Source organism: Medicago sativa, chromosome 1 (genome assembly GCF_051527215.1).
Source record: "Medicago sativa cultivar Bolivia chromosome 1, Bolivia_mono, whole genome shotgun sequence".
Taxonomy (NCBI): domain Eukaryota; kingdom Viridiplantae; phylum Streptophyta; class Magnoliopsida; order Fabales; family Fabaceae; genus Medicago; species Medicago sativa.
This window is the reverse complement of record NC_140749.1, coordinates 60632833-60647160: the sequence shown is the minus strand read 5'-3', so window position 1 is coordinate 60647160 and position 14328 is coordinate 60632833. Positions and strand designations below refer to the sequence as shown.

Here is a 14328-nt window from a genome sequence, read left to right as displayed (position 1 = left end):
TCTCTCTCTGTTTTATTCCGCTGCATTTAGATTCTGATTATCACTTCAGAAGCTGTCTCACCTAGCTTCTGATCAGTGTGTTCAGTTTTTAGGAGAAACGAAGAATTTTTCAAAACACAATTCAACCCCCCTTCTTGTGTTTTTCTCACCTTCAATTTATCTCAAATTGAAAGATTTTTATTAGTGTGTAACTCAAAATTTAAGTGTGAAATAATTAAGAATATTAATCATGTAAAAATGAAGGATTCCTTTAATCAATATAAACACATGTATGTTACGCGCGCGTGTGTGTGTATATATATATCATTTTTTATGAATTACATCTATATAGGGTGTCTTGCATTAGTGTATAACTCTAAATTTGCAATGCTTAAAAGGGTGAAAGTTTAAATTTTCAGAAGAAAAAAAAATGAATTATTGTATTAATGGGAGTGTAAATATTAAAAAAGGGGCACTCGTTAAGTAGTTAAAAAAACAAATTTTATTTTTACAATTGTACGTTCAACATCTTGAAGCTTTAGAAATTGATTTTTTTCACATAAATTTATCATTTATCTCCTTTTTTTTGAAGTCAACTAGTGTTTTTAGGACACTTGTTAACATGACCCCAAAAAATGGCAAATACTCAAATTTTGGCAAATACTCAAATTTATTATAATAGTCCCTACGATCTTAAAGTGTGTTTTTTTATATGTCACACACACGTGTGCACGCATGCGCCGACACACTCCCACAAATTTGATGTTTTGTATATTGTCATTTAGTCGATGGCAGAAATAGGGGAATAAATTTTATTTTTGAAGTGATAAATTTTTGAAATTTTTTTGGGTTTGTTTATACAGTTGATGATAAAGAAGATGAGGGATGAAGATGAAGAAAAAGTAAAATAAATTAGGTGTCCGTGGTTGACTATTACATTCAATAGAACTACAAGATCCAATGGTTTCTTTTTTAAAGGGAAAAAAAAACCAGATGGCTAAAATTATAAAATTAACGAGGACTTTGGCGGACCACCGACAATATTGATCTACCTTAAATGTTTGGGGTTAAAAACAGACTCCGGATGACCAAATAAACCTAAAAAATTAGTTAAAAGAGTAATGTTTGGTTGAAAATTAGACAAAATAAACCTAGAAAATTAGTTAAATGTGACCAAATGAACCTAACCATAAAGAGAATAATGTGTGGTATTTATAAGAACAAATGAACCAAAAAAATTAGTTAAGAGATGACCATAGTGAATGATTTTTTAGCCTTAAAAATACCATTCACTTGTAATTTAAAATAAGTTAAATGTGATGAGCTTAACTTTTTGGTTGTTGCTAATAATGGAATTGCATTTACTATCCTATCATGTGGTAGTCACACCAAAGGAATCATTACATATGATGATATCTATAATAAATACTATGAAGGGCCGACAGATTATGGATGACATTTTGGTGGCAAATGAAATTGTTGATGAGGCTCATAGGTGCAAGAAAGAATTGATTCTGTTTAAGGTGGATTTTGAGAAAGCATATGATTCAATTGATTGGGGTTACTTAGAAGCGGTGATGTTTAAAATGGGCTTTCCGACTCTTTGGTGTAAATGGATGAAGGAGTGTATCGGCACAGCCACAACATCTGTGTTGGTCAATGGTTCTCCAACTGATGAGTTCTCTTTGGGGCGGGGGTTGAGGCAGGGTGATCCCCTCTCCCCTTTTTTGTTTCTTTTAGCCGCTGAAGGTTTTAATGTATTGATGGAATCATTGCTGGTGAATAATCTTTTCACTGGTTATAAGGTGGGAAGCAGAGACTTGACGACTGTGTCTCATTTATAGTTTGCTGATGACATTTTGATATTGGGTGAAAAATCATGGGCACATATTCGTGCTATGCGTGCTATTCTTCTTCTCTTTGAAAGTTTGTCAGGGTTGAAAGTTAACTTCTCAAAAAGTCATTTAGTTGGTGTCAATGTCGCAAATTCGTGGTTGTCAGAAGCGGCTATGGTGTTGAATTGTAGGGTGGGTTCCATTCCTTTTATGTATCTCGGTCTGCCTATTGGTGGTAATGCTCACCGTTTGGCTTTTTGGGAACCGCTTATTAGCCGCCTTAAATCTAGACTGTCCGGTTGGAAATCGAAACATCTGTCGATGGGTGGTCGTTTGGTGTTGCTGAAGTCTGTCCTGTCGTCGCTGCCTGTTTATGCTCTTTATTTTTTCAAGGCTCCGTCTGGTATCATCTCCACTATTGAATCTATTTTTAACTGTTTTTTTTGGGGGGGAGTGAGGACCACAGGAAAATATCTTGGGTGGATTGGAATACTGTTTGTAGGAGTAAGGAGGTTGGTGGTTTGGGGGTAAGGAGAATTAGGGAGTTTAATTTAGCGCTGTTAGGTAGGTGGTGTTGGCGGCTGTTGGTAGATAGAAATAGTTTGTGGTTTAGGGTGTTGGCTTCGTGGTATGGTGTGGAGGGAGGGAGAATTTAGGGGGAGGCCGTGTGGCATCAGCCTGGTGGCGTGACATGTTTGCTTTGTGTCAAGAGAGTTGGTTTATTGATAATGTTAGTCGCTCTCTTGGTAATGGGAAACACACGCTTTTTTGGTCGGATGTGTGGCTTGGTGGGATGTCGTTACGTGTCAGGTTTAGTCGTTTATATGACTTGTCGTTGTTAAAGGAGTTAACAGTGTTTGACATGAGTCAGTTGGGTTGGGGGGATGAGAGAGGGGCGTGGAGTTGGCGGCGGAGGTTGTTTGTGTGGGAGGAGCAGATGTTGGGTGAATTGTTGTTATTACTTCAAAATGTAATTTTGCAGGTTGAAAAGGATGACAGATGGCTATGGACATTGGAATCTTCCAATGTTTACTCTGTTCGTAGTGCATATCGTGTTTTAGATGCTCACCTTCCTTTAGTTTCTCCGGTAATAGTTTCTGATCTTTGGCATACGGATGTCCCTCTGAAGGTTGTTTTGTTCGCTTGGCGGTTATTCCGTGACAGGTTGCCTACAAAAGACAACCAGCATAATCGTGGTGTTATTGATCGAGATTCAAGGCTTTGTGTGACAGGTTGTGGTTCGATTGAATCATCTCAACACTTATTCTTACATTGTCATATTTTTGGATTAGTTTGGTATTTTATCTATAGATGGCTTGGCATCTCAGCGGCTGTTCCAGATCAGGTATTGCCTCACTTTCATCAATTCAACTTTAGTGCGGAAGTGCAAAGAAGCGCCGCTCAATCTTACAGGTCATTTGGTTTGCTACGGTTTGGGAGATTTGGAAAGAAAGAAATAATAGATTGTTTAATGATAAGATTAAGTCCCTCGCCTTTAGGTGGTTGAAGGTGAAATATGTTACACTTCCCTTCAATTATCATGGCTGGTGGCTTAGTCCGTTCACCATGCTGGGCATAGGCTAAAAGTTATTTCTTTCTTGTTTATTTTGTACAGGTTCTTTGTAATTACTGTTGACTTTGTTGTCTTTCCTTTGTACACCTTGTGCTAGGAAAGACACTTTATTTTGGTAATATATTTCATTTTAGCCTCTTCAAAAAAAAAAAAATACTATGAAGGATACTTTAAGAAACAAAAATGATAACTGAACACACAAATACAAACACAATACAGGCACCTTTTTTACTGTTCCTTTATACTTGTATTTAAAATAAAATAAAATAAAAATCATTTTCTTCTCTCTCACACGCCTCTCTGCCTGTACAAAAAAAAAAAAAATAACGCCACTCTGCACTCCTTTCTCTCTCGCGCGCGTCCACCGGCGTCGTCACCGGTGTTGTCTTTCTCCGATCTGATCCTCCACGCCGCCGTGACTTACGGGTCTGAGCCTGTTAGCGGACGGTGGTTAGGAGAAACAGAAAACGCAGAGAAGGAAAGAGGAGGAAGATGAAAGTGAGAGAAGGTTAAGCTGAAAAATCAATTATGCCCCTGCACTTTATTGGAAATGACTAGAACATCCTTGGTGTTGTATTTGTGTTTAAAAATTTGTGTCTAGTTATCAATGCTCTTAAGAAATGTACGTTATTCTTTTATTTTGTTAAATATGAATTCAATAAAAATTAAATGAACTTAACTACTCCTCCGTTTAATTGTCGCATTTGAGTTGCATGTGGTTTTTAAGAAAATGATTAGTTGGTTGTTTTTCTTTTGACAGATTAGTTGTGTTGATTTTAATAGTAAAATTAGTATTATTTACTTAAATATCCTTATTAATTGTAGTTAAGAAGAGTGAAATTAAATAAATAAAGATATACTAGCTTGGAAACCCGTGCCAAGCACGGGCTAGAATTACGACTATTTTTTTATTTTATGAAATCTAATTAAACAACAATTTCATTATTTTATACACAATATATTAATATCGTTATCGTATTTTCGATTGCATATTATATACAAATATCAACGCATATATAGTTATTTGAATTTTCGTATCGTTAAACATGAATGATTTAACGGATGTAACGTCGAAATATTAGTATTTAATGTCGGAATATTTTACACGGGTGACTAAAATTAATCACGGAGACATGAGTCCTTTTTTTTATGTTCCTAAAATTAATCACGGAGACATGAGTCCTTTTTTTTTTTTTTTATGTTCTACATATAACTGAGAGTGTTGAAGTCTCGAGGCCTACCACTGCATATACAATTAATTGTCCATACCCAACGAATCGTCTCTACCAGATGGCCATATATGTATCCCGGTAGGTCACCCATCCAAAGACTACTCCAAGCCCCACAAACCAACACGAGTCTTTTTCAGCGTGTTTTGTCCTCACTCGCACGCTTACCAGGAAACTTCCCGGTAGGTCACCCATCCAAAGACTACTCCAAGTCAAGCACGCTTAACTGTGGAGTACTTATGAATTGAGCTACCGAAAAGAAGATCCATCTTGTTGATATAGGTAGTACCTAACAATTCCATGTAGTCTCATACCTACACGATCTCAGGCTCCCTCTTATTCCGATGTGATTTGGTTCCTCTATAAACTGTAGGGAGCTGCTCATTGTCGTGCCTTGTGCACCGGCGATCACTCCCCTGCTCTCGTCAGCCGTGGGTGTTACAATATATATAGTTTCTTTCAAATTCCATGATTTTAATAGTGGATACCCTTATATATACCAAGTTAATATCGTGCATACGCTTGATTCATCTTAACATCCAACACGAATTTGTAATTATTCAATCGTGTAACAAATAAGTTTAACAAACAACAACAAAGACATCACAGAAAAGGCTTGAAAAAGGGACTACAAAATTGTCTTGTGCATGCACATAGACATAGGCGCTCCAAAGATCAAAGAAAAAAAAGACGGAGAATCGGAGATATAGCAGATTTATAAAAAAAATGAAGCAGAACATATAGTTGATAATATGTTCAGTGAAAGGGTACGACTTACATTAGCAAAAAATGAGAAAGATCAGAAGAATACTGACATTATAAATAAAATTAAACTGAGTATGAGAATATTGGAGTTGCTCTATCAAATAATAGAAAAACTGACGTCTCAAGAGATAAACACTTTGTACCTCACTATTTTCGTCTGATTTGCAAACCAAATCAGAACTGATATATTCTTTTTCGTCTTCTGGAACCAATGATAGAAGGAATTCCTTTACGTGCTTAACTTCGTCCAGTGTGGGAGAAAGTATCCCCCGCTCTTGGAAAAAAATCCAAGACCTTCATGTTTTGCAAAAAAATCCAGATATACAATTTTTTTTCAAGGGACTGAAAAAAAATCTTAATAATATAAGGAACGTTTACTTAATTAACCATTTTTTACCGTAAAACTTTGTTTTTGGATGTCATTCACTTTCATTCTATTTTTATATTCAAACTCTATTTTTTCAAACTCCTTCGCATATGATATATGATGGGGTGTGACAATGGAAAATGTACATGTGTTATGATGAATTGACAAAATACATGTTATTAGACATTTTAAAATGATACAACATTTTTTTAATTAAGTCGACTTTTTTTGGTATTAATTACCCAAAAATCTTCAACTCCTTCAGCAAAACCATATAATTACCGATAATTCAATCTATTTTTTTATACTCTCACGGACAAAACACACACTACATATTTTTCACCTTAATGTTTCTCCCATGTTCAATTTTCTTCTTCTTCATATTTGTTTTATTTTTCTATCTAGTTTCCTTGCTCTATTCTCATAGATGAAAGGAATATAAACTACCCTTCATGAAATCACCACCAATCAACATTTTTGAACATGTTGCACCTATTTTTGACCTTATTTGACTACGTTACATAATTATGGAGGCAGATAGTCACACAATTGATTAGGATATGTTAATGTGTCAAATGTGAGTTAACGTTATATATTGCATGGGAGAGTAGATTTTGAACAACATATAAGTGAGATGACTGAAACACATAGTGTCTTAAGGTTTTATGTAAAGATGTGGTGTCAATCTCACTTGTATGGTTGTTACTGACGTAGTACGATCATCCAACCCGGTGAAGACTCATCCGAAAATCCCAACATTATGATAATATATTTTGTTAGTTTTCAGTTGTCAATTGTTTATTTATTTTTAATCATAAACTTTAGTTATTGGATGTCATTCTCTTTTATGCTATATTTTTTTTTTGTTATTCACCTCAACTACTTCAAACTCCTTCACTTTTATTCTTTGTGAAATTTTACAATGAAAAAAAACATATGTGTATTGTTGATTTTACAAAATAAATACTTATTAGAAATTTTAAAATAATGTGGCGCTTTTTTAGTTAGTCTAATATTTTGGTTAATAATTACTAAAAAATGTCCAACTCCTTAATCGAACCAGTAAAATTATCGACAATTCACTCTATTCCTTATACGCTCCCCTAAAAGCACACTCTTTTTTTTCCTTATCATTTCTCTCATTTTCAAATTATTTTTTTATTTTTTTTCATTTTCTAATTTATTTCGTAACTTCTCATGAAAGAAAGGAACATAAGCCTCCCTCCATTAAATCACCACCAACTCACCATTTTTACCATTATATGTCATCATCTAATTTTATTTGGCTTTGTTACCAAATAACAAATGCGGATAGTCTCACACTTCAAGGGAGAGATGTTAACATGCGTTATAGGAGTTAAAGCTTCAGATTTGATGCAAGAGAATATAATGACAAACATATAAGTGAGATGACCCATAAATCCAATGCCTTTAAGATTTGGACGAAGATGTGATGTTAATCTCACTTGAGTAGTTGCTCTTAGTCTAATGTGATTATCCAACCTAGTTTACGCTCCCGCGAAAGTCCTAACATTATGATGAAATGTTTTCTTCGATTTTGGATTCATTTGCTTAATCCTTTATTTATCATGAAAGAAAGGGATAAAAACTCTTTGTATAAAGCCACCATCAACCCACCTTTTTTAACATGTCATGCATCCGTCTAACTTTATTTTATTATGTCTCTATATCCCGGACGCAAAGAGTCTCAAACTTAACTGAGAGATGCAATGTGTCAAGTGTGAGTTAAAGTTCTATATTGGATGATAAAGTAGATGTTACATATAAGTTAGATGACCAATACACCTGATGACTTAAGGTTTTCAACTCCTTCAAAAAATCCACAAAATTATCAACAACTTTCGGATAATATATTGGACCGAGCAATCCTAATTAGCATGAACAATTAAACCAAAAAACTCTTTTAGTAAAAAATCAAGATGAGAGATTTGTCATTATTAATTTGAAATAAAAATTTATTTTCTTGTTCATTGTGATTTTTCAGTAGAAGGACAAACTTTGAATTTCGAGATTATGAGTTTCGAACTCAGCTATTATCCTTGGAGATAAGTAAACATAAATATATTTGGGAGTGCTCTTTTATCTAAAAGACTATCCACAATGTGGGTGCTTCACCTATTTAACACCATAATAAATAAGCACCCCCGTTGTGGAGCAAATAAATAAGGTGCTTGTAGAGAAGGATGGCTATATAAGCACCCTATCTCTCCACGTTTGTGAGGGACCCCTAATTAAATTGTATAAAAAAATTGTTGAAAATTCGTAAAATTGAAATTGACAAAACCATTGAGATATTGCTAAAATTTAATTTTGGATATCATTCAATTCTCCTTTTAAATTGTGTTTATTATTATTATTATTATTTCTTTTAAAAAAAAGTTCCTTTAGAATATGTCAAAGAGATTTTAGGGTGTGTTTATTTCAAGATTTGTAATATGATTCCGAGGAATGTGAGATTAGAAATGCTACATTCTCATGTTTGTTTTAAGTTTTGATAATTTGTTCCCATGCATATTATATTCTCTGGAATGTTATTTACACATCTTTTCTTCTATTGTTCTTCTATTGTTATTCTCACTACCATTAACATTTATTTCCATTTTTAATTTCTAAAATATTCCAGGAAATCTAAATTTTTACCAAACATGGGTATGAATGTCCTTTCAAGATATGTAATTTCTTGCCTTGAAACAAACACATCCTTAATTTTTCATAATATAAATTGAGGATTTTCAAAGACTACTATCATAATCTACAATTTACAATTTAAAAAAAAATTGTTTTTCTTATTGTAATTTTTTTAGGTGAGTTAGACTACTATCATAATCTACAATTTACAATTTAAAAAAAAAAATTGTTTTTCTTATTGTAATCAAGATATGTCTCATGACTCAATGAGCACCTACAAAGTTACTCCCTATCAAAGAGATACTCAAGCTAATAGTGGGGATTGACTCCGCGCCCTTGAGGTTGAGTCAACTCATTATTAGCCGAGCCAACCTTGATCAGGAATGTTATTATTAGTATTAATAGAAAAAATAGTGATTCAAACCATGATATCATATAATGGTATCATTTAAACAACATTTTTTTTTCATCTCACCCAATAAATGAGACATTTAATAGAATCATTTTAATTTAAATGGCCACATTAATGACTCTTAATTTATTTTATCATGATTATACTTAATAACATGAAAAAAATCACAAAAAAAAAAGAAAAATATTAAATTATTCAAATTGAAGTATTCGAAATTTTAATGATATTTTTTTTAAAATATAGTGATAATTTTCAAAGTACATGAGGTATTCCTTTTTAAAAAATGGATGTCAAACAATAATAAAAAACATAAATTTTTTTTTTTTAGTTTATTTAGAAACAGTTTTTTCTAAGTAACCTCAATTATTTAAATTTCAACAGCACATCATTTTTTCTTTGAAATATAATTTCTTATTTTTTATTTCGTTTAATTAAGGGTTACAATTAAGGATCTTATTTAAAGAACGTTTTATTTTTTTGTCCGACCTATTAAACGACAAAGTTTAATATTTATAGAATCAACCCAATTAAAATGACACATAAAATTTAATTATTTTCAATTATAAAAATATAAAATTTCAAAATTTAATGACAATTTTTTTTTTTAAACTTGTCAAAAAAAAAATTTAAAATTAAATATTCTCTTAAAAGAATTGAATATAAAACATTAATAAAAAATGTTAAAAGATTAAAATAATTCAGTTTTTTTTTATACGGATAGAAAAATGAACTATTTGAATTTTAAATGTCTCCGATTTATTTGTTATAATATAATCCAATATTTGTTTGTTTCCATATGTTTTTGGTTTAGTTGTTTCCTTTAATTAGGGTCTATAACTAACACTATCATTTTTTTTTCTTTTTCGGTCTAATCCATCGATCAAGACATTTTTCATTCTAAATAATTACATGACACATTTTAACCTTTATAAAATCATTTTAATTTAAGTGACATTAATTACTCTTAAATTGCTTATCAATATTCGAGAATCATATTAATTATTATTATTTATTTATTTTGCCTTAGATGAAGTGGTAATCTACTGAAAATAAACTCACACACAACTGTGAGGACCCGGGTTCGAACCAGGGTCATGACGTCCGACATTGCAATTTCGGCATTTGCCAGTTGAGCTATGACTTCTAGACAATTATTAAATTATTAATTATACAAATACTTGATATTTTTGTGTTAATATAATTCATTTTTCCTAGTTAAAAATACCAAATACGTGAAATTTAGAAAGACAAAAAAAAAGACATGACATTGAGACAAAATATTAAAAAAAAAATACAATTTTTGATTTAAATGGTGCGTGGAATTGCGTGCAAATGGAAATTATTTATAATAAACGGCAGATAACAAAATTAACAATATTATTTAATAGTCCCCCCAAAAAAATTATTTAATAGTAACTATCTCATTGAGAAATTAAAGTAGAAAAAGTCATATATTGATTGTCAATTAACTAAGATAAAATGACACTAAGGATTATGTTTTATCCGGTCAAAAGAAATAAAAAAGAAACCATGCATGATTTTTGTTTAATGGTTGATTGAAGGTTTTGATACATTCTATTGAAGAAACTATGATAAGTGAAAAGCAATCATAGTAAAACATGATGAAGTTAAGATGTCTTCTGTAACACCCATACCAGACGTATCTAGAAAGTCTAGCACGTGCGTTAATATTAGTACTGGATACATTAAATTTTACAACATAAACTACATACGAATGAATATTTATACAACAAATTGCGTTCGTACATAATTCACATAAACAACTCATCCATACATTTATATTACATCCTTAAAATCCAAAGCATCCTGCAGCTACACGAACGCACCTTTGCTGAAACATCCATCCGACTTCAAGCTTGCATAACATCCTGCTTATCTGAAACAAATAAGGATTGGGATGAGACATAATGTCTCAGTGAGTTCCCCTAAATCCTAGGCTATAGGCAACCTCAAGGGGAAACCTACGGTCACCACGTGTCTACATTACAACCTGACGGTTGATTATACGTGTGTGGGGACATGCATACTTAGACGGTAGTGCATACTAGGGCCGTCATAGTCTTATCTCACTCGTTATAGGCTTCACTTCCTATACGTGTCATGGCGGCCAAGGGGGAATCTAGGACCGCAATGCCAAGAATACGCTCTACGTATCGAGGCCTAACATACATATCATGACACGAGTCTAAACCGGACGATTAGGGGAACCTAAGATCGTCATCGGTATCATAATCTTTACTTACTCTATTCCATGTCTTATACTTGTTTCATAGCATCTAGTGCCCTTGTTCTAGAACCCATTCGTGCATGGAACCATTCTAGCATATCATAACATAATCATAATCATGAGGAACATAATCGTATTCATGTCATGCATAAACGTATCTAAGTTCATTCATTAGGTTAGCGTTGAACACACAAACATTATCTTGATTCATTTTACGGATAGTCCCGGGTGGAGTAACCCCGAAATCAATCCCATACATGACCGATGTACGTACATCGGACTCCCTCGGTGTCGTGCGGGTCCCTTGCGGCTTAAACCGTTCCCCTTAGGTCGAGAACCTCTCGTATCCCCCTGGCGTGGATAACAAGAGACACGAGCACCTACGTCTTGTTAACTCAGTGACATGCGGGTCCCTTACGGCTTGAATCATTCTCATTATGAGAACCCCTTGTATCCCCCTGATGTGGATAGCAAGAGACATGTCACCTACACATATTAATCATGGTCTTGTCGTGCATATACGTTAAACATAATCATACATACATGTTTACCTCGGAACCTTGATCGATCCGATTATCGGTAATCTATACTTGTTCATAAACATGCCTAATCATGGTGGATAGATCATCTAGTCAATCCACGGCTCACATACTTACTAAGGCATACTAAATCATATGCGAAGAGAATACACTTCGCGTCTTATCTTCCTAAGGATCCTTGCTAAACATACTAGTTCTCGACTAGCTAAGCCGAGGCTCTACATACATTCCCTTCCTTAGTTCATTACTACCCCATCAAGCTTAACTCCCTTGAGTTATCTTTGTGACCCATGTTTAATTGCCATGATTATTGGTTCAAATTCTATGAATGATCAGTACATTTTTCTATTAATTCCGAGGACCCAAAATGCCATAACCCAAGTAACAAACCATTTAGAAATTCAAAGTTTAAACCAAGTCAAGATGGTTCCAGTTGTAAAATAAGTGAAAACAGTAAAAATATACGTCAACACGATCGCATCGGACCCCCACACGACTGGCCCCAAGCACCCGAGCACAAAACAACATAAAAGTTGCCCTGTCAGGGGCGCCTGGCGCCAGAGAGTGGGCGCCTAGCGCTAGCCTCTCTGACTTTGGGCGCCTAGCGCCCTTGTTCAGGCGCAGCGCTGCGAACCTGCGTGTTTCGGCTGCGGGTTCGTGGCATTTTCGACCCAAAACTCCAATTTTTGATCTCCTAAATGTACCAACTCATTCCAAACATTGTTAACAAGTTTATGTACTCAAAATAGCTTACAAAAACATGTATAAGATCAAGTTCCATGGCAATTTATCATGTATCACAAGGCATAGCTTTAGGTTCAATAAAATGTCATAGAAGCTAAACTAGCATAAAACATGAATATCCAACCCAAAGGTAGGTTACTCTATCTATAGAACTCACCTAGACAAGTTATTGTGATAGCTCCAAGCCTCTAGCTCAAGCAATCTCCCATCCTAGCTCTTGGCCTTGATTCTTCAACATCCATAACCTTAGATCATCACCCCAACCTCAAATCATCCTCCTTGAGCATGAAGGAATCATCTCATGCACAATCTTATGCTTCCCCTTCCAATTCAATCCAAAACCATAACTTCTTGAGATTCTCTTAGTGGGAAGGAGGAGTAGTGATAACATCTCAACCCAAGCTTCCAAGCACCACAAAATCTTGAGGAAAGCTTATACAACATGTCTCTTGATTTGGGAGAAGTTTAGAGAAGAATTGTGGAAGAGAGGAAGAAGGAGGTGGCGTGGGATTTAGAGAGAAGGAGGAGAAAAATTCTCAAAGAAAACCTAGAGAGAGAAAGAACAATTGATAATGAATAATTTTGGGCCAAATCCACTTAAATACCCCTTTTGCGTGAAAGTACCAAATCGCCCTCGCCTTAAACGTGTTTAGCTCGACTCTGATACATAAGTCCATACTTTACTAATATCACTTAATAATATCCTCCATCGTACATAACATTCCTCACCATACTTGTTTTCTATGACTCTTAGTCCTCTGATACGTTTGTCAGATAACTTTCCATTAGCAGACGAGCGGGATGTTACACTCTACCCCCCTTAAAGAAATTTCGTCCTCGAAATTTAGAGATCGACTACCAATCATCTTGACAAAAACTTACTATCTTTGGTCTGAGCCAAACATTTCGATTCATACACACTCAAAGGGTTCGTCATATCATGTCCTCATCTTGTTTCTTAACCCACATGCAACTGAGCATAGCCTTCTTGGCCTTAATATCACTCAAACTTAGAGTTTTCTTAGTATATCATGGTTCAGAACTTACCTTGCTACACATAAACTTATTATCTCGGTCTCGAATCTTACCCGCTTAACATATACCTTTTCGTAACGTTACCTTACCATAATCATGAACACTCAGGATTTGCCTTTTTAACTGTAATCCTACCGAAAACCAGGTTTGCCCTGCAGTGCTTATTTGCAACATTAAAACATCTTTTCATACATTCCTAATCCTTCTTACCGCACTTTGAGACTTATGTCTCTTACATACATTACTCATATAGTCAATTCCACAAATCTCTTATATCTTTCCGAGTCTTAAGAAATATTCCAACTTCATGAGATTTCTTTGCACCTGAATTAATGGGTACTTACATAACTTGACATGAGAATGTGAAATCAAATTGTTACTTCGTCTGACAATCTAATAACCAACATTGTGGTTAACATGTTCTTGAAACTTTCTAGCAATTTTACTTGCACATACATCATACATTCTTAACACATTTCCTTGTATCCCATAGGATATTGGCTTCATACGGACATTGTTGTTCCATAACATGTGCATACTTTGAATTGCCACTACTTGTTAAATGATAACGATACGTGTTCTAGCATCTTGCTTAAAGAAATTTTCTTAAACTTTGATATTCGGGTTCTTGGAACGAATATATACATGACTGAAAATATTATCATTTCCAAAACTGAATTTGTAATAGTACCGCAGAACCACCAGACGAGTTTCTATATCTTGAAAAAAAAAAGATTTAAACAACTCGCCCCAAACTTGTCCATAACAAGTTGGTCCTGAAGTTTGTACGCCTTAAGTGAGTTTACTTACGACGTATCTTATCAGTTTCGAAAATGTAAAATTCCATGAGTTTAAATAAAGTATTGTTCCCAAGTTCCATAATACCAATCTTAACTTTTAAAAGCCTTAAAAATCATGACTTAACATATTTTAACAAGTATCGTTTTCACTCA

General features: G+C 34.1%; 1 long non-coding RNA gene across 1 annotated transcript; it reads right to left on the bottom strand.

Moving 5' to 3' along the window:
* Nucleotides 1-10539: 10539 nt before the first annotated feature.
* On the bottom strand, nt 10540-14116 carry LOC146956008 (uncharacterized). The gene is made up of 2 exons (XR_015018596.1): nt 12498-14116; nt 10540-10706 (listed from the first exon to the last, which is right to left on the bottom strand). It is a non-coding gene; the product is annotated as an uncharacterized LOC146956008 (long non-coding RNA).
* Nucleotides 14117-14328: the final 212 nt, after the last annotated feature.